Genomic DNA, 23,650 nt, shown 5'->3' with positions numbered 1-23,650 from the left:
AGCAGTGTGAAGTATATTCACATCACTGTAAAAGATATCTCCAGAGCTTTTTCATTTTGCAAATCTGAAACTCTGTACCCATTAAATCACAACTCTTTTTCCCCTCCCCCCAACCCTTGGTAGCCACCAGACTACATTTTGTTTCTATGAATTTGACTACTTAAGATACCCCATAGAAGTGGAATCATACAGTATCTATCTTTTTGTGACTGGCTTATTTCACTTAGCATAATGTTCTCAAGGTCCATCCATGTGGTAGCATGTCACAGGATCTCATTCCTTTTTTAAGGCTGAATAATATTCCATTGTACATAGGAGGGCTGTCCACAAAGTATCCAGCTGTTGTTAACATAACGAGAACAGTTACATGGCTGGATACTTTCTGGACAGCCCTAAGTACCACATTTTGTGTTATCTATTCATCCATTGGCGGACATTGAAGTCCATTCTACCCGAATCAACTTGAATAGTGAATAGTGCTGCTATGAACATAGGTATGCAATGTCTTCTAGAGACTCTGCTTTCAATTCTTTTGAAAATATAACCAGAAGTGGGATTGCTGGATCCTATGTCATTTCTATTTTAATTTTCTGAGGAACCTCCATACTCTTTTCCATAGTGGTTGCATCACTTTACATCCCACCAACCGTGCATGACAGTTCCAATTTCTCCACATTCTCACCAGCACTTGTTATTGCCTGTAAAACATTCTTTTTTCCATTTCTTTTTTATGAAGCAATATATTTTCTATTTCAGAAAATATGACATGATTTAAGCTAATATTTTGTGAGGAACAATACAAGACCAACATATTTAAATATTCTCCAGTCCTCTAAATGTGTTTAACTTCAGAAGCTAAATATTTTCCTGAACATTCCTTGAGTAAATGAATAACTTACTCTTTTGAACCCAAAACACATATTTGTTTCTTCATTCTTTTGGCTACCACTGTCTTACCTAGCACTAAAAACTTCTTAAAATTAGTCAGAGGGAGACAAGTGGGTAGGTGTAGACTTCTCACTTCAACAGTCTGCTAAAGATGGAGAAAAATGGTGCTATTCAAAGACAGTCTGTACTTAGAGATTGAGAACTTGGGAAGGAAATAAACCCAGTGAAATAGCAAGAATGTTTGAAAGAGAACTTGACAACCCACTGCTGCAGAAAGCTGAATCCCAAGGAAATATGCCCAATATTCAAGAACCTGAGAAGTAAGTTTCTGAAATCATGCTTTTCTACTTTTTTATTTCTCATTTGCTTGAAATGCCATTCATTTGTTGAGGAAAGCAGAATCCTCCTGCTAAAACCTAGAAATTAACCAAATAGTAGAATATTATGCAAATAACAGTAGATTTGGATATTTGTGGCCCTTCTATGGAGTATCAGAAATTGCCGAAACTTGGCTTTAAGAAAAACAATATTAGTATGCATGTTGTCTGTAATATTTTGATTCTGCTGTAAGTTTTAAAAATATTTATCTTATTTCTATTATTTGATTTTTTTGCTTTCCATTTCCCATTTCATTAGTAGAAACTTTTTTTTTTTTTTTTTTTTTTTGAGACAGAGTCTCACTTTGTTGCCCGGGCTAGAGTGAGTGCCGTGGCATCAGCCTAGCTCACAGCAACCTCAGACTCCTGGGCTCAAGCGATCCTACTGCCTCAGCCTCCCGAGTAGCTGGGACTACAGGCATGCGCCACCATGCCCGGCTAATTTTTTGCTATATATATTTTTAGTTGGCCAGATAATTTCTTCCTATTTTTAGTAGAGACGGGGTCTCACTCAGGCTGGTCTCGAACTCCTGACCTCAAGCGATCCACCCGCCTCAGCCTCCCAGAGGGCTAGGATTACAGGCGTGAGCCACCGCGCCCGGCCCATTAGTAGAAACTTATAGAAGAAAATATCTTTTTATTATAAACATGAAAACAGATGAATAAAATGATATTATAATACATTTAATGTAATGTCACATTTATTTAGTATGAGACAGCAGTATTGAAATTCTCAAAAGAATTGATAGTAAGGAAAAAAAATCAGTAGATTATCATTTTCTAGCCAGTGACTGGTAAATTTTCTAAAGCTATTAGAAAATTTATGACAATGGATAAAAAAAAGACAGCAAGACTGATAGATTTTTTTTAATTGTCATGTGTGTATAGAAAGACAAACATTGGTCAAAACCCAGGGTAATTTGCTTGAAGAGAAATAAAAATAGCACAAATCTATTAGGTAAAACAAGATTATGTAGAAGTATAGGAGTAAGAGTTAACAATAAAGTAGGAACAAGCTCTTGTTCTGTATGGCAGCTAAAAATAGCAAAACTAAGAACAACAAGGTTTTTCTTTCCATATTTATGCTATGTTCTGGTTAGCTAGCATGATGAATAAAGCAATAATAAGTCTGTCATTGTAGAGTTTATAATTATTTCTTCTTAGTGGTAGGATTCCACAATGGAGAGCATTAAATACAAACAGATAGTCTTCTAAAATATTTAAACTTAGCCTTTTCTAATGTTAAAGAGGCAAATCCCTTATTGAATTTATGAGTGAAGCTTAACAATAATGAAGTTAGAGGGAAAACACATTTTATAAAGAAGCAAAAAAAAAGTATGAAGCAACAGAGTGTTGTATTTGCTGTTGTCTTGTTGTAGTTATTTTCTAAAACTACTTATCACTTGACTATTAGGCTTATTTTATGAAAAAATTACTATATATAACATAATCAGACTTTGGAGAAGCATCTTCCTTACCAATTGTTATATACCTTGTAGTGATATGATAGACCAAACCAAAGTTACAATCTCTTAGCATCACTTTTAGGATATGGATATATTTGGCACCCACTCCACAGTTTTCAGCCTTGGGGACCTCAGCCAAAACTGAAACAAAATTCCATTTCCTCCATAGTTTCTCCATTTCTGTGACATAATATAGTTACATTATATCTAATTTATTTCCAACTATTAGTTTTTTTACTTGGTAGGAGAGGTTTGTCTTCTGTGAAAAAGACTAAAGTTATTTGTATTTAAATATATAATTTTTATAAACTGGATATTAATTAGAAAGTGCAGCTTTTCCTTAAGCTTTAGGCACAATTTATAAGTCTAGGTATTTTTGTGTGAAAATATAGTCACTTGATTCCATTAACTCATAAATTTAACAGATTAAATTCCCCCGAAATTTACTCCCATTTCCAAACCTAATTAAACTCCTTTAAACACTTCAAACTATATTTACAAATGGACACAATTTTTAACAAACACTTTAAATGCCTTGTGAGGCAAACTTAAAATGAAATAAGCCAATCCCCGCTAAACACTTAAACAACTCCTGTAAACTAATAAATCAAACCTGTAAATGTAGTAAATTAGTTTCTCCTAAGCATTTCAAACATGCTAAAATCAGGACTGGAAGCAAGATTTCCAGTAAAAGACGGCAGATTAAATGCAGCCATTAAGATCTGTTCCTTTTCCATCCTCAGCTGAAATGACAGCAAAGGGATTTTCTTGAGGAGATATAGGCCAAAAAGACCAAAAAGAGAAGAAGAGATAACAGCAATAAAATTTTGGAAATTGAAAAAAATAGTTTAGCAGACCCGAGAAAGTTAAGGCTAGCAATGGGTGATGATGAGTATTTCAGAAAATAGGAATAAAGGTGGGACTGAAATACCTTTTTTAAAAGTAGATTGACCCAGGAGAAAAGACCTAAAGTTACTAGCTGTTAGGAACCAGCTCAACCTGAACATCTTACAGTAAAAACTGCAGTCAACAAGCCTCACTTCCAATCTGCTTTTTTAGTGCCTCACTCTTAAACAGGAAAGCTACCGAGGGAAATTTCTAATGTGAAAATATCAACCAAACCAAGGTCACAGAAAAAGAAAATTAGGAGACACAGAAAAAATTTGGGAAGAGAGAAACCTTCTGAAAACATTCTTAGTAATCTCAAAAAGATAAAATATATTGTATCCATAAAACCAAAATAAGTTGATACAAAAAGGGATGTTCAGAAAAGAAACAAGATATAATTGCATAAATTATGTAGATATTATTGCATAAATAATATCTTTACTTACTGTGAAAAACACAGTAAAAGCTTTGAGGGAAATCTTCCTGAAGTTAGGAAATTAGGATAAAGGGATGAAAATAAGATGGAAAAAATAGGGCAATTAGAGAACCAATCACAGTACTCCATCATCCAAACAGGAGTTCCAGAAAGAGGTAGCAGAGAAAAAAGAGAAGAGAAAGGAAATATTATAGTGAAATATTATCAATATCAAAGAAATAATGTAAGAGAATTTCCCAGAACTGAAGGACATCAGTTTCCAAATTGAAAAAGCCCAGAAGAACATCAGTTTCCAAATTGAAAAAGCCCAGTACCAAGAACAATGAATAAAAAAAGACTCACATGTAGGCATGCTGTCATGAAACTTTGGAAAACTGGTGACAAAAAAAAAGATGCTTAAATCTTCAAGAGGACATATTCATTCAATGGATCAAGAATCAGAACAACATAGGACTTCTGTACAGCAACCCTAGAAACTAGAAGATAATGGAGTATTACTTCAAAATTCTAATGGCAAATTAAGAGTTTTACTAAAATTATAAATCAAATTGGAGAGTAGAATAAAACCATTTTCATATATGCACATTTTAAAAATTTCCCTCCCACGTATGGCACTCCACAAATATAGGAAAATAAAACAAGACAAGCAAAAAATATGGAATCCAAGAAACATGAGATATCTGTAAGGAAGGAGTGAAGGGACTTCTTGGAGGGCTGTTCTGATAAGACAGCTGTCCCAGATAAGAACATTTCAGGCTGGAGCAGGTCAGAAGAAAAGAGTTCAAAGTGGTTCTGAGGAGAGGGGAAAAGGAAGGGGGTAGAGAATGGTTTTAGTGTATAAGTCCTGGAGAAATAGCCATTTGCTTCTTTAGTTCATGTGAAACTTTGATAAAAATTAAAACTAAACCTATAAAGGGACAAAACAATTAAATTATCATGTTGACTAGGAAATCGAATATGCCTCTATAAATCTAACTAGATCATCTCCAGTCTACTGCAGCAATTGTGACCATAGTTTTAGGCTGTGGGTGGTAATTCTAGAATAAGGCCTCTCAGTGCTACTTCTAGGAAAATTATATTCAATGACAAGTTAGCCAGCCAGGTCCCTTCTTTTAATAGGACTTGATAAGCCTACTCCTTTTCTTACATCCTTGTCATACATCTCATGTTCCGTTACTCATTCATTTTCCCCATCATCTCAGGCAACTTTTGTTCACACTGATTTACTAGGTTATATATCCATTACCCAGATTGAATTTTATCTTTTCTGTCTGATTGAATTCAGTACTCTTTTTTTTTTTTTTAACTTTACATCATTTTATTATTCGCCATTCTACAAGCTATAGTCATTCAGTTCAATTCCTTATGGAGCTAACATATCAGCAGAGGCAGGCAGAAAAAGTGAAAATAAACATGAACATAGTAAATAAGTAAATTGTATAGTAACTTAGTTAATAGGTGCTGTGGAGTAAAGACAATGTCAAGCCAGGAAAAAAGAAATCAGCAGTGCCAGACAGGGGGTGTGCCACGATTTTCCTCATTGGGAAGATGGCAAAGATGAGCAAAGACCTAAGGAAGGGAGGGAGTTAGCAATGCAGGTCCCTGGGGAAACAGAATCCCAAGAAGGAAAGTGAGGCTTTGAGGCAAGAGCTTGCTTTACATATTTCAGAAACGTCCAGGTAAGAGTGGCTAGAATGAAGTAAACAAGGGGAGGATAAACGGGAAATGAGTGTGGAGAGATAATGGGTGCCAGATCAGAGGATATCTTAAAAGATTTTACTCTGAATTACAGGGCTATAGCTCTTACTCAGAGTGAAAAGAGAAGTAGTTAGTGATTTTGAGCAAAGAATTGACAAGATCTGACTTATATTTTTGAAAGACTCATTCTAGCTAGAGTGTAGAAGGTAGACTGTTGGAACAGGAAGAGAGGAAGCAAAGAGACCAGTTAGGAAGTTATAGCCATGATTCAGGTGAGAAATTATGGTGATTCAGACCAAGATGGCAGTGATGGAAGTAGTGAGAAGTGGTCACGATCTGTATATGTTAATATTTTAGAGGTAGAGCTGATAGATTTTCCTGATAAATATGATATGGGGTGTAAAGAGTAGAAAGAAATTAAACACAAACCAAAAAAGGACTCAAGTATCCCTCCAAAGCTTTTGGCCTGGGAAAATGATGGGCTTGCCCTCAAATAAAGTGGGAACAATGAGGATGGAGCAAGTTTGTAGAGAATTTAGGAGTTTATTTCTGGACATCTTAAGTTTCAGATGTCAGCTAGGTCTCCAAATAGAGATGTAGAATAAGCTGGTATGCTTTACAAATCTGGAATTTGGGAGAAAATCTGTGTTAGAAATATTAATTTAGGAGTCTTCAATTTATAGATGATAACAAAAACCATGGATAAGCTCACAAAGGGAGGAAGCATAGATGGATGACCAAGCATTGAGGCCTCAGGTATCCAGTGCTGATGGGGAAGAAGTGGACCTGGAAAAGAGGCTGAGGAGGAGCAGACAGTGGAGGAGGAAGCCAGGAGACTGTGATGTCCTGGGAGCCAGTGAGAAAAGCATGTGCAGAAGGAGGTAGAGATCAATGTATTGAGTGAGAACTGAGCTGATTATTGGTTTTACCAAGGAGGAGGTCATTGGTGACTTTAACAAAAGTACTTAAGTTCAGTGGTGGGTCTTCAGGCCCAACTGGAGTGGATTTAGGACAGAACATGGGAAAGAAGGACTTAGAAATGGTAAATATAGAGAATTTCCAGGAGATTTTCTGTAAAGAGAAGCAGTAGAAAGGAGTGTTTATCCATGGAGTAAATTGGGTCAAGAGAGGGCTTAATTAAGATGGGAAAAATAACAGCATATTTTTATGTGGATGAGAGCAATCCAGTAGAGAAGGGGAAATTTGGCAATGTGTAGAAGAGAGCAGAGAGTTTCAGAAGGGTTGTTTTTGAATAGGTGAGAGAGGATGGGGATAAATTAGCTTAAAATAGGAGCACATGAGAAGGGTGAGTCAGTGGGCGCAGATGCTGGTAGGTGGGTGGATGAGGTACTGGGAGTCTGTAGACACTTTTTTCAGTAAATTGAGAACCAAGATCATCAATGGAGAATAAGAATGAAGGAAGAGCTGTGGGGGGTTTTAGGAAAGAAGAAATGGTATGAAATTGTCTTCTAGGAGAGTGGCAGAGTGAATGAGCTAGGAAAATACAGTGCAAATGGCAGGCAGCGTTAAAGGCCCACTGGAAGTTCACACTCACAAATATCTCCCACAAGCTTGCTTATCATGACAATAGAGTTATATTTGAAAATACAAAGGAACCTTAATTATGGTTGCTCTTTAAGATGGAATTTAAATACAGAATGTTCTCAAATGATAGGCTACATTTCTCAGAGCAGTCCAAATAGACGGATTCATAATTGTCAGCTGGGTTCTGGTTGATGTGTACGCACACATGTGGCCACTGATGGGACTGGATAAACTACACAACCTGGCTTTTCTCCCCTCCTCTTCTAGAAACCTCTCCGTATCCCTTTCCTGAATGTTTTCCCTTTCTTGTTGGTATCTAGATGGGAACATTAATATTTTCACTGTTAAGTATACCTATTATTTTTGAGCTGGGGTAAGGAAAAAAAATGGTACCACAATGCCTACGAACAAAAAGATAAGAGTTAGATAAGGAATTACTCAGAATGATAGGCCCACAAATGTAAGGCCAGCTGAATCCTATTCTAAATATAAACAGAATGAAACAAAAAGAAAGCAGGATGATGGTGTGGAAATTCAGTCTATTTCAAAGGAATCCCCAAACTATCTTGCGTTATCTTTAATGGGACCTCTAGATATTGGGTTCACTGAACACTGACCCTCTTATTTAATGATCAGATCTTTCAAGCAAGAGGGAAAATGTTCCTTGGTCCTTAGTTTTCATTTATTTGCAAGAAATACATATAATTGCTCATCTACTCTTAAACCAAGCAATGTCTTATAATATGGCATAATAGTTATAAACTTCCTATCAGGGCTTGTATATTTCAGCTGCATGATCTTAGGCAGATTACTTAATCTCCCTCTGTTTGTTGTTTTAATATCTAACTCACAGGATTGGTCTGAGAATTAAATGTATAATTACAGATAAGTTACCTTTTTCAACTTAGTCCCAACATTCCCAAGGTCACACAACTAGTAAACAGATACAGCTGGGAATGAGAAATACTGCAGCCACTACTGCAGTCCACCCAGTTCTTGGGGGTCCTATGACGGCTTCCTAATTGGATAAAATCAGAAGCCCAGAATGAGTTTTCATTGAGCTTTGAATTGAAAACTCCATTTTTACAGAAAGAAAAGGAAGTTTACACTTTAACTTCTCTGAAGACATCAGTTCTTTCTTTATCTCACAAGATGTAATGGCTTAAAGAGAAATTTAAGCACAAGGTAGTTCATACAATGGGAAATGAGGACACCTGGTGTTCGAGCTGCAGATGCATTTTCGACACACTGCTGCCCCCTGCTGCCTGATACATCATTTTTCTTCTTCACGAGTACCTTTATAAAATTAACTCAGGTCTGTAACCCAGATATAGAATTATACTGAGAAGGAAACTGAGGCCCTGAAAGTGACCACGGTGACATGGATGGTGGAAGATTCAGAATTGGCCTACTGAAAAGTTACTTCTTCCTGCTTTACCGTATAGCCTCTTCCCTATTAAATGAAAAGGCAACAAATTTTTATTTATTGTGTTCCTACTTAGACTCACTGAAGATGGGGAAGTGAAAATCAAGATCTCTACACTGATAGAACTCATTATTGCGTGAGTAAATGGGCAATAAATTAAAAATATCAATAAATAATTTAAGAGGATGATAGATACATTAAATAGTAGTAATGATAAATATCTCTGGAGCACTATGAGAACATAAAATTAAAGGCATGGTCCAAAGTGATTTCCATGATTTGTTTCATTTGATCCTTACAGCAACTTCCAAGTCTATTTCTCCCAAGTCTATTTCACTTTACAGACACTGAGGCAAGGCCAGAATGCTCCTAAGTGGTGGAACCAACATTTGAAACAAAACCACTTCCAACTCCAGAAGTTTTTAGGGCAGGCTCCCATGAAATGATAAGCCAAGCTTTTAAAGATCCAGGGCAAGAGCAAGCACAGAGGCCCAAAAGTGGAAGTGAGTTTGGAATGTCAAAGTACAGGAAAAAAAGACAAAAATACGTGATTGTATTAAAGGAGCATGCAGGAAGACTAACTAACAGTGAGTGGGTCTCACTCTGAATGTTGAAAGGAAAACAGGTTTCAGGACAAGATTTGGTAACTTATGTCCCAGCTGGGCTTTCTCTTTGGGAACCCTAACATTCCTAGTTCTCTAGCTCTTCTCACCAGAGCCTGCAGCCTGGTGATGTTATGATGTCCTCTGGTTTTTCAATGTTCCTTTTCCAGGGTGGCTCCCGGCGCTGGACACACCACTCTAAAACTCATCTGACAAAGGGATAAAACCTCCCTTAATCACATGTCATGCCATCAAAGGTAATCTGAGGTTTCCTCTGCTTTTCTTCCTGATGTGACCCATCAGAGGCGAGGTTTAATCTGCAGCCGACTAAGTTACTGTCTTTAGCTTGATCCTTGCAAAGCCTAGAATCTCACATCATGTGGGTAGCAATAGATTTCTTTTGATACCTCTTTTTAGAAAATGTGAAGACCAACTCTCATCTTTCTCAGTGTAAAGCCCTGCTTTGTTCCTCAGCTTTCTTCCCTGCAATAAGGGTGCTTTGGGTTTTAATCTTTCTGATTTCCCTTTTTTTAGTTGAAAATATCCTCCTTGCCCAAACTTTGAGTAAATTGATCTAAAACCTCTTACTTACTTTATATCAACTTTATCTGGACTAGCATTTTATGAGAGAACAAAACCTCTTTGTTCCATTAATGCTGTAGCAGAACTATGGTGGAATGGTGAGAATCCTTAACCTTGTTTGTATAAATTGTGGATATCGATGAAAACAGGGTAATCAGAACCACATTTTCCATTACTGAAGTGAAAATGTATATAATGTCTGCATCAAAAAAGAAGTATGTTTAGCTGGTGGTAACAGAAACCCAATTACACTATTGAGACAAATTAAGCCTTTATACTCATGTGAAATGGCCAGAGGGAGGCAGCTTGGGTTCCACAGTCATCTTTGCTCTGTCTTTTTGTTCTGCCATCCTTAGTGCATAGCTCCTATCTTTCACATGGCTGCTAGCACTCCAGCCATTATGCCTCTGGGATATCTCCACCTGAACACCCCTCCAGCCCATCGAGCTCAGCTGTTCCTGGAAACCCACCCCTGATCATCTTTAGCACTGCCTGTCTGCTGAGCACCCCACTTTAAACCTTTTTATCAACACTTCCCTCTCCTGAACAGCCAGTTACTAAGTCTGTAACTTTCTTCCTCTGCAATGCCAGTCAAATGAACTCACTCCCCTCCATCTCCACGGCCACTCCCAGTCCTCATTGCCTCTCACCAGAACATTGCAATAATCGTTGCAATAATCTTTCCACCCTTGTTTCCCCATTTCCATTTGTTTTACCCAATATTGCCAAAGCATAGCTTTGACTCACGGAATGAGAAGAACACTTATGTTTAAGGCCTTCTGAATTGTAAAGGGACTTGACTCTTGCTCTCCCACTTACTAGCCTGCACAGTCATGGGAGCACTAACCTGTCTAAGTGTGGTTTTCTAGTTTGTAAAATGGAGATAATAACAGTACATATTTCATAAAGACTGTCATGAGAGGTAAATTAGATAATGCATGGCAAGGGCTTAGCAAACAGCTTAGCACACAATATTTCATAATTGTTAGCTCTTACCTAACACTATCATCAGCTCCTGTGAAAGAACACATGAGACCCTGACTACTGATTTAAAAGCAGAATCCTCAGCTTGGCCCCCAGGGCCTTCTGCATCACGGATCCAATCTACCTCTTTCCATCATTTACGCAAACATTGCAAAGACCCTAGCAATACTGAACCCATGGAATTTCCTATATGTGCTGCTACATTCCCCTGCCCTGTTCTTTTTTTAGGTATTTTCCTCTGTTTAGAGTCCCTTCCTTGAATGCTCTCCTCATTTCTATTGTAGCCTACCTTTTAAGATTTCTTTTGTGAAGTTTTTTCTGGATTCCTAGATTATATAAAAATTTCATCTTTTGAACTCTGTAGCATTTCAAGTGTAGCTTTCCTGTGTTACCCTCTGTCCTAGGATATTCATTACTTGACTACCTGCCTCCTTGACTGTTAGACCCCAATCCTGAGATCAAGGACTAGGACTTGCAGAGCCACCATGTGTGAGTGTGCATGTTGACTCCTTCACAAGGTTACCCAACCAAAGCAAGGATTTGTGACTGAAATCCAGCCTGAACTCTGCTCAAAAACCTGAGCATCCTGCATCCACTAAGAGGAGTGTCTCTTTTTTGCTAATTTGCATAAAGGTGTCACATGGAGTAGTGGGTCCAGAATTGATTTCACTCATCTTTGCATACCAAATAGCACCTAGCACCTAGCAATAGGAGCATATGCATAGTATTAAACAGGTGCTTGACCAACCTGATTTGATTGATTCTCATTTAACTAAGTACAGTTGCAGCAAGCAAGACCACAAACTCAAGGTTTATGGTATGCTTTGATTATTTACCAAGGCTGTATGAAGACAGGAATGGGGTTGCGCATCCTACGAAGCCCCACTGCACAGGCCCTTATGTCAACTGCTTGGTAGGCTGTGGTTTGTGTAAGCAAGGAAACAAAAGTATAGAGGGTGGATTTGTTTTAAGGTACCTCAAGCTGGAGCAGGCGATCATGTTGGAATGCTACAGCACTGCAGTGCACCATATCTGTGATATCATAGGTTAAAACTTTGAGGACTTTGTTAAGATTGCTAATGACATATTTTCAGAAAGGGTCATAAAATGTTCAGGGGAAGTAAAATATAAGTATCTATTAAAGTGTTGAGGCTTTAATTTTTTTTCTCTAACTGGCAGTTTAAAGGACATGTGACTTTATTTTGAGGGCTCATTTCTTCTTTGTCCCTGATAGAGTAAATCTCTAAGAGGGGTATATCAGCATCAATGTTTCTGTGTTAGAGAACTTACTTGTCATTTCTTAAGTTAATTCAAAATTAAATTAATTAATAATCTACTTCAGCTGGCAGTTTGTAGACGTGGTTCTGAAACCAGCAAAGCTGGAGAGAGTCCTCTTTGTTACCCATAAGACTGGTGGAATGACATCAAGGCCCCAGAGAGGCCTTGAAAACCTCTTCCACACCCCCACCCTTAAGTACTGCTTAGGGTCTGCTATTTTATTTTAAGAACATTATTATTTATTTGAGAGTTGTAGCTCCTGTTTGGAGACCTCTTGGTATTCTCATCTGTCTTTCTGCCTTCAGTGAGAATCACTTCAAAATATCTTTTAAGAGCAAGTTTAGTTGAAAATAAAAATTGTTGGCACCTAAAAAATAAGAGGATGACAGTCAAGAGGGGTATGAAGTATGGAATTTGGAGCCTAAGGGTATTGGTAAAAATGGGCTGATTCGTATTGCAGCTAAGTGTCAGAACTGACCTATGGAACTCTAACAGCAGAGTTGGCACAAAGGAACCAGAGCTGGGCTCTCCTCCTATGAAAGGTGCTTTGTCTTTGCACAACTGCCCGGTGCCTGCAAGGGTGGGTACTACACGGGAGGGAAAGTAGCCGGGGGAGATACTGGAACTGGCAAGCACCTGCCTGGTCAGACAGACAGCTCTTGTTTAGCTCCACTAAGCTGTTGCCCTGCAGAAATGCTTGCTCATTGCTGCCAGGTTTTTCAGTGGAAATTGGCATTTTGTATTTTTATGAAACACCTTCTCTTCCTTAAATGTTGGCAATTAATCCAAAAAAGTTTTTTGAAACTAACAGACAAAACCGCACTGTTCTTTGTGTGGGCCAGCTGTGGCCTGTGGACCACCAGTCTGCAACCCTCGCTTTAAAATACCATAACTGACTCCTGGTCCCTGGACTCTGAGAAAGGAACATGCACAGAACTAGCTTTTTGCTTTATTAGCAGTCACATCATTACCCTCTCTGTTCAAATAAAAACATCATTTCTCCTTAAGACAGCCAGAACTATACTTCATGGGGAAAAAAAATAGTAAGAAAGGCAGCATTTGTCTTGTTTTTATGATCACTTTTGCCAGTATGCAGTAATAGTAGAAATAGCCTTTTCCTCCTTGTTTGTAAACAAGCCCACAGGCATAATAGGGATTCAGTGTATTCAATAAATACTGGTGGCAAATAAAACTCCTAGACCAGTGTTCAAATTCTCAATAACTTGCTAAAATTAGAATTCAGTACACACTTGAATATTTCTGGAAATGGGATCTGTGGCATGTCTATATATAAGCTGTTGGAAACCCAGGTCAGAGGGGACTAGTTAATAAGAACTCTTATAAAAGAAAGTGCTGAATAAGACTTCAGATTGTTGAAAAATGAATTCTAAATGTTTCTTTTTCCTAATTGTGCAATTTCATCTTACCATATATTATTTTAAAAATATTTAATATAAACTTACTGAAACTTTCTCTTTTTTTAAACTTTCTACTGACCTTCCCTTTCTTCAATTTGTTCAATTTATTCAATAAATATTTGTTGAGTACCTACTAGTACCACGCATCAGTCTAGGCACATGAGATAAATCTGTTAGCACAATAGATGAAGATATTTGCCCTCAAGGAGCTTACATTCCGGAACCAATAAATAATAATTTTGCTGGTATGTTACAAGAAAATAAGTGCCATGGGAAAGGCAAAAGCGGAGCAGGTTGAGAGGGATTGGGATAGGGTTGTGCACAGTGTATTTTTAAGTAGGGAAAGGTCAGGGTGGGGCCTCAGGTGACTTTTGAGCAATGACTTGCAGAGGGAACGTTGGTGTTTTTTATGAATTTTCCATTCTTAAGTGGTTCTTTCTTTCTCAAAGCAGCGTAAGTTCGCCGATGGAGAACTAGTATATGGTATGGATACTAACAGAATACATATCTTTAAAGCAAAGAGGGCAAGGGCTCTGGTCTGAATATTTGCACACCCCCAAAATTCATATGTTGAAATCCTAACCCCCAAGGCAATGGTATTTAATGGAGGGAACTTTGAGAGGTGATTAGGTCGTGGGGGCACAGTTCTCACACGAATGAGATGCATGTCCTTATAAAAGAGGCTCCAGAAAGACACTTTTGCCCCTTTGGCTACATGAGGCTAGAGCGAGGAGATGACTGCCAATGAAGATGCAGGCCATTAGCAGACCCCAAGTCTGACGGCACCTTGATTTTGGAATCCCCAACCTTCAGAACTGTGAGAAATAGATTTCTGTTCCTTATAAGCCACCCAGTTTATGGTATTTTGTTATAGCAGCCCAAGTGGACTAAGACAGGAAGACAAATTTAACACAAACAATTCTACAAAATAAACCTCTTAAACAATATCAGTTTTTGGTACTTTGTCCAGTGAGGGAAAGGAATATTACAGTATTTTTCTTTCTATCTTTCTTTCTTTTTCTTTTTCTTTTTTTTTTTGAGACAGAGTCTTGCTCTGTCACCCCAGGTAGAGTGCAGGAGTGTCGTCATCATAACTTACAGCAACCTCAAACTCCTGGGCTCAAGCATTCCTCCTGCCTCAGCCTCCCTAGTAGCTGGGACTGCAGGCATGCATCACCATGCCTGGCTAATTTTTCTATTTTTAGTAGAGATGGGGTCACACTATTGTTCAAGCTGGTCTCAAAGTCCTGACCTGAAGCAATCCTCCAGTGTTGGCCTCCCAGAGTGCTAGGATTACAGGCATGAGCCACTGCGCTCAGCCTGCAGTATTTTTCTATAAAGCTTTATTCTTCTCATACATTTGTATTTGATGTTCATTATAACGCATTGAGGCAGGTGGAATTATTTACATATTCTAGGTGAAAAAATGAAGTTTACAGGTTTGCTTAACTTACTCACCCCTTAGTGATCCCCCATTTGCCCCCTCAGATTTCCCCTTCCCCAGATCTCTGATCATGATTCAAAAGGCTCTTCATGATCTGGTTTCTGCTTACCTTTCCGTGTCATCTCTTGCCAATTTCCCCTCCACTGTCCACACTCCAGACGTACCAAGCTACTTCCTTTCTCCATTTGTTAAGCTCTCTCTTTCTTGCCTTTGGACCTTTGCACATACTGTTTTCTCTGTCACCTCCTCTGGCCACCCTCTAAGGATTCTCTCAGTATCCACTTGGGTGGGTATCACTTCCTCTGGTGAGCCTTCCCTGATTGCACCAAAGGTGAAATCAGTGATCCCACCCCTGACTCCCCGTTTCCTCAGCACCCTGTGCCAGTCCCTATCAGAGCAGTAACTCCTCCTTCTGTACTCACTTGTTTCCTTGTCTGTGAGTTGAAAGCAGAGGCTATATCTTGTCTATCTCCAGCTTTTAGCATGGTTTATGGCCCATATAGGACTTTCTTCTGGTGAATAAGTAGTGTGATTAATCGATTGTTCAGACTACATAGGAAGTTGCAGTGCTAGAACCTCCCATGCAATATCATCAAAGTTCAGGGCCTTCCCCCTATTTCATAGGTGCCTCCTGGTCATTATATTTAATAGTTTATCTCAACACTTCCCCTTTAGAGTCCTACATGATGGTATCCACCTCTCATCCAAACATTTTAAACGTGTTCTGGAGGAGTCTTGCAGCTTGGATGTGGTCCATAAGATGACTAGGTCAGACTTTTCCCACCTCTTTTTCAATTTTTTCTTGACCTTTTAAGATGACGGCTTAATGGCTTCATACATGCCTCTTCTGCAAGCTTCATGCCCTGTAAGGTATTTCCTTCAGGCTCACTACTTCTGCTAACTTTATTTTTTTCCTGCCAGGAGCTTTCTATCCTTATCACAGCTCTATCACTATAGAAGAAAAGGAATTCTTTCCTCTCTTTCTCTTGGCTTCTCTGGAACTTCTCCAGTTTTGATAATTACTTACCAATGTCTGGCAATTTCCCAATCCTAATGTGACTGTCATTTCTTTGCTCCATGGAAGCAAACCCATTGTGCTCAGTGGAGTTTGATTCTTGCCTTCAGAATTGCCTACTTCTTCATCTTCCTTTTGATAAGCAAAGATCTTGTACATAGGTGGAAAATATCCATAGCTGTTTTTTTTGTTTGTTTGTTTGTTTTTGAGACAGAGTGTCACTTTGTTGCCCTGGCTAGAATGAGTGCCATGGCGTCAGCCTAGCTCACAGCAACCTCAAACTCTTGGGCTTAAGCAATCCTACTGCCTCAGCCTCCCGAATAGCTGGGACTACAGGCATGCGCCACCATGCCCGGCTAATTTTTTCTATATATATTTTAGTTGGCCAGATAATTTCTTTCTATTTTTAGTAGAGACGGGGTCTCACTCTTGCTCAGGCTGGTCTCGAACTCCTGACCTCGAGCGATCCACCTGCCTCGGCCTCCCAGAGTGCTAGGATTACAGGCGTGAGCCACCGCGCCCGGCCCATAGCTGTTTTATTTATCTGGATGGCTGACACTTTCTTGATCAGAGCAATTAGGAGTGAACATCACTAGCTCAAAAGGAGATGTTAAACATCATTGGCACCATGGTCCAGTTCACCTTCCATATGTGTTTGGTTCAGGATGGACCGACATTGCTTGGTTATTTTCATTTTTCACTCAATGCAGAAGTAGAACTTTGGGAACTCCTTATCCTTGATCACCTCTTCCAGGTATAATAGTGGCAGATTGGTGGTTTCAGTGGGGATAAAATTATGCTAGAGTATTTTGATTTGAAGATTTGACTGTTGATACATAAGATTCTCTTAGGGCCCTGAGGTGGACAAAGCCCTCCGGCCCACATCGTCTCATGGTTCTCATAACCCCATGAGGCCTATTTTACAGATGAGGAATCAGAGGCTTCGAAAAGTCAAGTGATCTTTCCAGCCCAGGATCACACAGAAGTAGCAGAAGAACTAGGACATCAACCCAGGTGCTTCTTCCACAGAGTGGTAGCACCTCTCAGCAGCTCTTATTTGTGTAAAACTGTGCTTTTATGTAGCTAGACCTCTGTTGAATGCCAGGACTTTTCAAGAGACCAGAGCCTATCCAGTAGAGAGTTCCTTCATCCATTACTCTTGCTTAGACTTTTGTTTCATTATGAGTACTTAAAGAGTAATAAGCATTCCTATTTTGGTGCAAATTACTTAAATCCTCATATATACGCTTGGAAAAACCCTCAGTTAACCAGAATGTTACGCAGATCATTTTGCTTAACTAAATTTTTATATCGACAAATGCAATTCAGAGAAATACAATGGGAAGGGACAATTTCAATTACTTCCGTGTGCCTCAGTATTCTTACGTGGAATTTTAACTACTTGGAATATAGTGAAGAAAAGAACTAAAAGCAAATTTTTTTATATTTCAGCATATTATGGGGGTACAAAAGTTTAGGTTACATATATTGCCCTTGCCGCCCCTCCCCACCCCTGAATCAGAGCTTCAAGCATATCCATCGCCTAGACGGTGCACATCGCACTCATTATGTGTGTATACGCCCATCCCCTCCCCCACCCTCATCTGCCCGACACCCGATTAATGTTATTCCTATATGTGCTCTTAGGTGATGATCAGTGAAACCAATCTGATGGTGAGTACGTGTGGTGTAAAAGCAAAATTTTTTAAACAAAAGAACAAGTGCCAACAATATGTAAATATTCAGTATAATTGTAAATGAAATTTGGACTAAAAGAAAAGGTTACCATAAATGGTGGTGTTAATGATTCACAGATGTATACACTGTATACCCTTACTATTTGTGCTTTTTCTAATTTTAGAGTACTTCCTAAAAATAATCAGATATCTAGGCAGGTCTGCATTTTGCAACATCATGATATTAAGAGTTCACAAAGTGATTATTACTAATGTGTGAAATTATATCCCTGGCAATTCAAATGTATCCTATAAAACAAAAAAATTATTCATGAATATCTGGGGTTGTATTTTGATTTTGACTTGTGTTTAATATTTTATGTTAAGTGAACCAAAAGTTTATAAAATCCAAGAGACAGATGTTTTTAAAACCTATTATATAATATGTATAATATAGAATATATCATAAAATAATATTATATATAAAAACACTACATAAGATGTATAGTAATTCTAAGTGCTGCCTTTTAATATTTTTAGAAACCACAAAACTATCTATAAAAACAACACTCATGAGAACTATTGCTAATTTTGAAGTGCTTAATATTCATATTTACATAGTCCAGATGGAATACATTCAGAATGAAGTTTTAGTATAAATTTCGCCCTTGAACACAATCTTTAGAAACTTAATCTCACAACTGAGGGATGTCCTGCCCTCAGAAAAAATAAAATAAAGTAAATTAATGAGAGGTGCCTGATATTTTAAGCAAATAAACTGCCTTAAATTGAGACTAACTTTGTATATAATTTTTTTTCTCATGCCCTCAATTTTATTAATATTTCAGAATATTACAGGGGTACATTTTGATTACATGATTTGCTTTTGTGCAGTTTGAGTCAAAGTTATAAGTGTGCCCATCACCAAGGTAGTGTGCATTGCACCCATTAAGTGTAAATTTACCTGTCCCTTCCTCCCACCTACTTGGTTTCCCTTGAGTTTTATTACCATATGTACACATGGGTGTTGATTGATTAGTTCCAATTTAATAGTGAGCATGTGTGGTGTTTGTTTCTCCATTCTTGCAATACTTTGCTTAGAAGAATGGTCTCTAGTTCTGGTACCTCATGGCCTCAGTTTTAAAAAGTATTCTTTCATGGATTTCATTTGATAAAATGGGAAGTTACTACAAAAATTACTCTTGTTTTGGAGAAGTATAAACAAATGAGAAAGAGGGGACTTTTTAGAAAAGTTCAATGGCTTTACTTGGTAGGCCTCATTTCAGTTAAGGAGGCAAGCTGAAAGGCATATTAGGGAATAGTGTTACCTCCTTTTCATGCACACTGAATAGTTTTCTTTCTTCCCACTTGCCGTTTATTACTGAAAAGAGAAAATGTCAGCATCCCATTTAGCAGAAACTAATTCAGCATCTCAAATGGTGAAAATTGGTGGTAGGACACAGTCACTCAATCATAGTGGTTTAAAACTGTACATTGACAAAATCAAATATAATTGTAACTCAATGGTCTGAAATACAAAAGAACACTGAGCCTAAATTCAGTATTTACATTATTAGATGGATTTCTTACTTTTTATATCTTCTTTCTAATGTCTGAAATGGGTCATATTTTTTCTTCAACCCTAGGAACAAGAAGAGATTCTTTAATTTTCTTTTGGTTCACAGACGTATTGAATTGTTATCAAGTTTCTTACTGGGAAAGGTTAAGTCAATATTTTGACAACAGATAAAATCTTCAAAGTGAATCACAAGCTTAAGTAATGAGAGTTAGACTTCATGGGCTAGAATGTCAAGGATAAAGTGTAGAGAAAGGATTTGCAAGTCATAAAGTAAGGATTATTCTTAGTGTAAAGTTTACATCCCTCTGTGCCAACAACTCTTTTAATATATTACCTTGTCCTTTGCAATGTCAGATTTCAGAATACACCTGAGGGAGTCTAAGAGTAGCAAATCCATATGCTTGTTCAGGGCCAAGCAGCTACTATAAATAAGTGTATACATCATTTGCAAATAATAGAAGTGATAGAAACCATGGGAATTTGAGAGCATATTCCCCATCCAAAGATATTCAAATCAATTTAAAAATAGTGTGCCTTCCATACAAAACTCATCCACAAACCAAATGTGCCTATGGCTTCCTGGTTTGCTACCCTTAGAGTTTAGCCCAGCTTAGACTATAGTTTCTTCTAGCCTCTCATCTAAAGCTCAGATCCTTTCTTGAACATTCCTGCCAGCGGTCTGCAACTTCTGTTTGAACAATTCCAGTGACAGGAACTCATGAACTTCTGGAGCTGCTGAGTCCTTTGTCAATCATATTAGTGGTAGTAGTGATGGTAGTCTCTTTTGTGCTTTAGGATAAAAATAACAATGGATTAGTGAACTTTAACAGTAGATGGCTCTGACCAGCAGGGGCCAATAGTCCTCTTTTTGTTTTGTGACTGTTACTTGAGACTGTCACTGTTGAGGATTGTAATTACATTTCATGGATAATACAGTCAGTTTCTGAACTGCAAAATGGGTCTTCACATTTCATTGTATTATTCCAAGTTTACTTATATGGCTATGTCATGTAGCCTGACTCCAGAAAGGTCTATTTTCCATTTAGCATTTGTTCACCCATCATATATTTACTGAGCAATTTTTTCATGCTAGGCACTGTGTAGGTACTGGGATACAGTGGAGAAAAGACATGAAGGGCTTTGTTTTCCTTGGGCTTACATGCTAGTCATGGAAATTAACATAAGAAAACAAAAGCAGGATAATTTAAAGTGCTGATAAGTTCTCTGAAAGAAACGGAGGCTGGAGAGGCAGACAGGAGGGAGCCAGATGATGCAGAGACTTCCAGGCTACTATTGGACTTTTCTAAGAGCAGAATGAGAAGCCACTGAAGGATTTTAAGCAGAAGAATGACATGATCTTAGAAAACTGTTTACAAAGTGAGAATGCTAACATATATTCAGTATATAAAATTGAGAAAATACAAAAAGTATTAAAAAGAAAATACATTATGCAAGATAGCATCACCCAGAGACAACTATGGTATAGGATGGGAGGTGTGGTAGACAGAATTATAAAATGACTCCTATCTTCTTCTGGTCAGGCTGCTATAACAGAATACCAGACTGAGTGGCTTAAACAACAAACATTTGTTTCATACAGTTTGGAAGCTGGGAAGTCCAAGATCAAGGTGCAAGCCGATCTGGTGTCTGGTGAGGGCACTTTTTCTGGTTTGCAGAAGCCTTCTCTTCCTTGTGTCCTCACATAGCGAGAACTCTGGCCTCTTCATCTAATATAACATAAGGGCACTAATCCCAGCATAGGTTCCTCATTACCTATTATAACCCTAATTTTACCTCCCAAAACCCCACCTCCTAATACTATCCCATTGGGTTAGAGTAAGAATTTCAATTTTTGCACTTTGAGGAGACACAAACATACAATGCATTAACAGCCCCCAGGAGTCCCCTCCCTCTGGTCTATATTTTCTGTATAATCTCTTCCTCTTGAGCATGGGAGGGAATGTGAACATGAATGTTAGGACATATCACTCTCGTGATTAGGTCATATTATGTGGCAAAGGTGAAGGGATTTTGGAAATGTAATTTAGGTTCTTAATCAGTTGATTTTAAGTTATTCAAGAGGGAGATTATCCTGAGTGGATAATCAGCCGAGCCCTTTAAACGAGGGTCTAGAGGTCAGAGGCAGAAGTAGTCAGAGAGGTTCAGAGCAGCAGATACACTTTCCTGTTGGCTGGAGGAAACAAACTGCCATGTGGAGAAGCTTGAGTGGCAAGGAACAGTGGGTGCCCTTTAGCCGCTGAAGGCCTCAGTGCTACAGCCAAAAGGAAATAAATTATGACAACCAGCAATCTTGGAAGAGGCTCAGATGAGATTGCAGCCTGGTTAGACCCTGAAGAGGGAATTTAGCGAAGCTGTGCCTGGACTTCTGACCCACAAAAGCTGTGAGTAGCAAATTGTAAGAAAACAAATATTTTTTGCTATTAAGTCATTAAATGTATGGTAGTTTGTTACACAGCAATAGCAAACCCCTACGAAGGAAATGACATGATCTTCTCTAACCAAACTGTCTGAAGAGGGACAAAAGTGGGGGCCATTTGGAAAGTCACTATCAAGGCCCAAGCAAAAGATAGTGGTAGCTTGGAGTAGGACTTTGGCAGAAGAGGTGGAAAGACATAGACAGAATTTAAATACTTGGAAGTGAAACAGAGTCAGATGATAAATTGAATTTGGAGAGTTAAAGAAAGGAAATAATCAAGAATGATTCTTATAGTTTTGGCATGAGCAAATGAGGGGTGGTGGTACTGTTTAGTAAATACTGAAAAAATATGAGAGGGATGTTTTGGCCTGTGGGGTAGGTGGCAGAAGATGGTGTTCAGTTCCAAAAATTTTATGTTTCATCAAGTTAACAGTTAGATATACTTTATATACTTGTGTCTGTGTATATATATGTATACATATGCATGTATACATACACATGTGTATGTGTGTATATATATGTACACATACACAAGATGACTGTATTTACTTGTCTTATAAAAATTAGGATGATTGTACAGTTCTTTATTTTACTTTTTTCTCCAGTTAACAGTAAAAATGTGACTATAAATGATAGCAAAAATTCTACTCTGATATTCTTACTTATTTAACCATTTCCTTATTCCCCTATTGTTAGACAGTTAAACTGTTTTTATTGTTTTGTTTGTTTTTATGAATCATGTCCTAGTGAATATTCTTATTATTTAGAGTTTTTATAAATTCAAATATATTATATTACCCTTTAGAAAGATGATTTACATTTACATTCCCTGCAACGGTATATAAGAAAGCTAGTTCACCTCATTTTCACCACTGGATATTATTGTTTTAAAAGCATCTTTGCAATTTTAAAGGAAAAAAAACAATCTCACTTCCCTATTAAGTTATCACAGCCTATATATCTTGAAGGTATGCTTTTTTTTTTTCTATCCTGGTCTGAGTTCTCTTACTGTATTCAAAGTGCATATCAACAGAGTCAGGTCCTGCTGTTAGTAAGAATGATACCATTAAATCAAGCATCCTCTGTGATAACGTGGGCATTTTCCCTGACATTTCCTGAGATTATATCTAGAATCAGAAAGCCTTGATGCTGTCCTCATCTACAAGTTAGCTTTCCTCCAAAAACATAGAGTGTAAAATACTTTTCATGTAGCTTGCCTATATAAAAGAAAAACAAAAAAAAGTCTTTAACATTTTCATCCCACTTTTCTATGTTTTTAAAATGGTATAATACTACCGTCCTTCTGAAATAAAACTATCAGGTAAAATCGCGACAATATATCTGGCAAATCAGTAATGAGAAGCATATTCAGTGTAGGAAGGTGTGTGTTATTTACTGATGGTTCCCTCTGGGCGATAGGCATATGGTGGGTGGTTGTTATTTTACTTTTATTACTTTTCTGTATTTCCCAAACATTTAATATCGAATATGTAATTCTCCCTAAAAAGAAAGATTTGAATAGAGCTTTAGATTTTAATAAAGAGCACTTTCACATGTCTCAGAAAGTAATTATTTGAAATTGCTTTAAAAATCAAGAACAAACAGAAGCAACCTAAACACTTGCAGAAATTAAATGGAAAGTTTTGAAAAAGCAGATGTATGTGCTGTATTACTTGTATGCCATAACACTTGGCTTCAAACCAATGATACTTTTGTAAAAACCCAAACTACCCTTTAAATATATTTTCAAGCATATTTTTAAAATGTATCAGGGGAAATAAGGTCAGAAGGACTATGATTCCTATGGGTCAGCGGATGAGCCATGATGCCATGAAGGTGGGAAGCTTGGCTTTCAGAGGCAAATATGTGCTTTCCTGTTGGCTTTAAGAAGCTCAGCATCAAGCACATGTG

General features: G+C 37.8%; 1 protein-coding gene across 2 annotated transcripts in view; it reads left to right on the top strand.

Annotated features, from left to right (window-relative positions):
* The first annotated feature begins 964 nt into the window (after positions 1-964).
* OXR1 (oxidation resistance 1) overlaps positions 965-23,650 on the top strand; it is a 157,704-nt gene continuing 135,018 nt past the window's right edge. The window contains exons 1-2 of one of the 2 annotated variants that reach the window (XM_045560920.1): positions 965-1,208; positions 8,801-8,860. The gene's annotated coding sequence lies outside the window, so the exon portion shown is untranslated. The remainder of the gene's footprint in view (positions 1,209-8,800; positions 8,861-23,650) is intronic. The other variant, XM_045560918.1, reaches the window with a different exon arrangement.

Source organism: Lemur catta, chromosome 9 (assembly GCF_020740605.2).
Source record: "Lemur catta isolate mLemCat1 chromosome 9, mLemCat1.pri, whole genome shotgun sequence".
NCBI lineage: Eukaryota > Metazoa > Chordata > Mammalia > Primates > Lemuridae > Lemur > Lemur catta.
The sequence above is the reverse complement of the archived record's forward strand: the minus strand, read 5'-3'. Positions and strand labels throughout refer to the sequence as shown.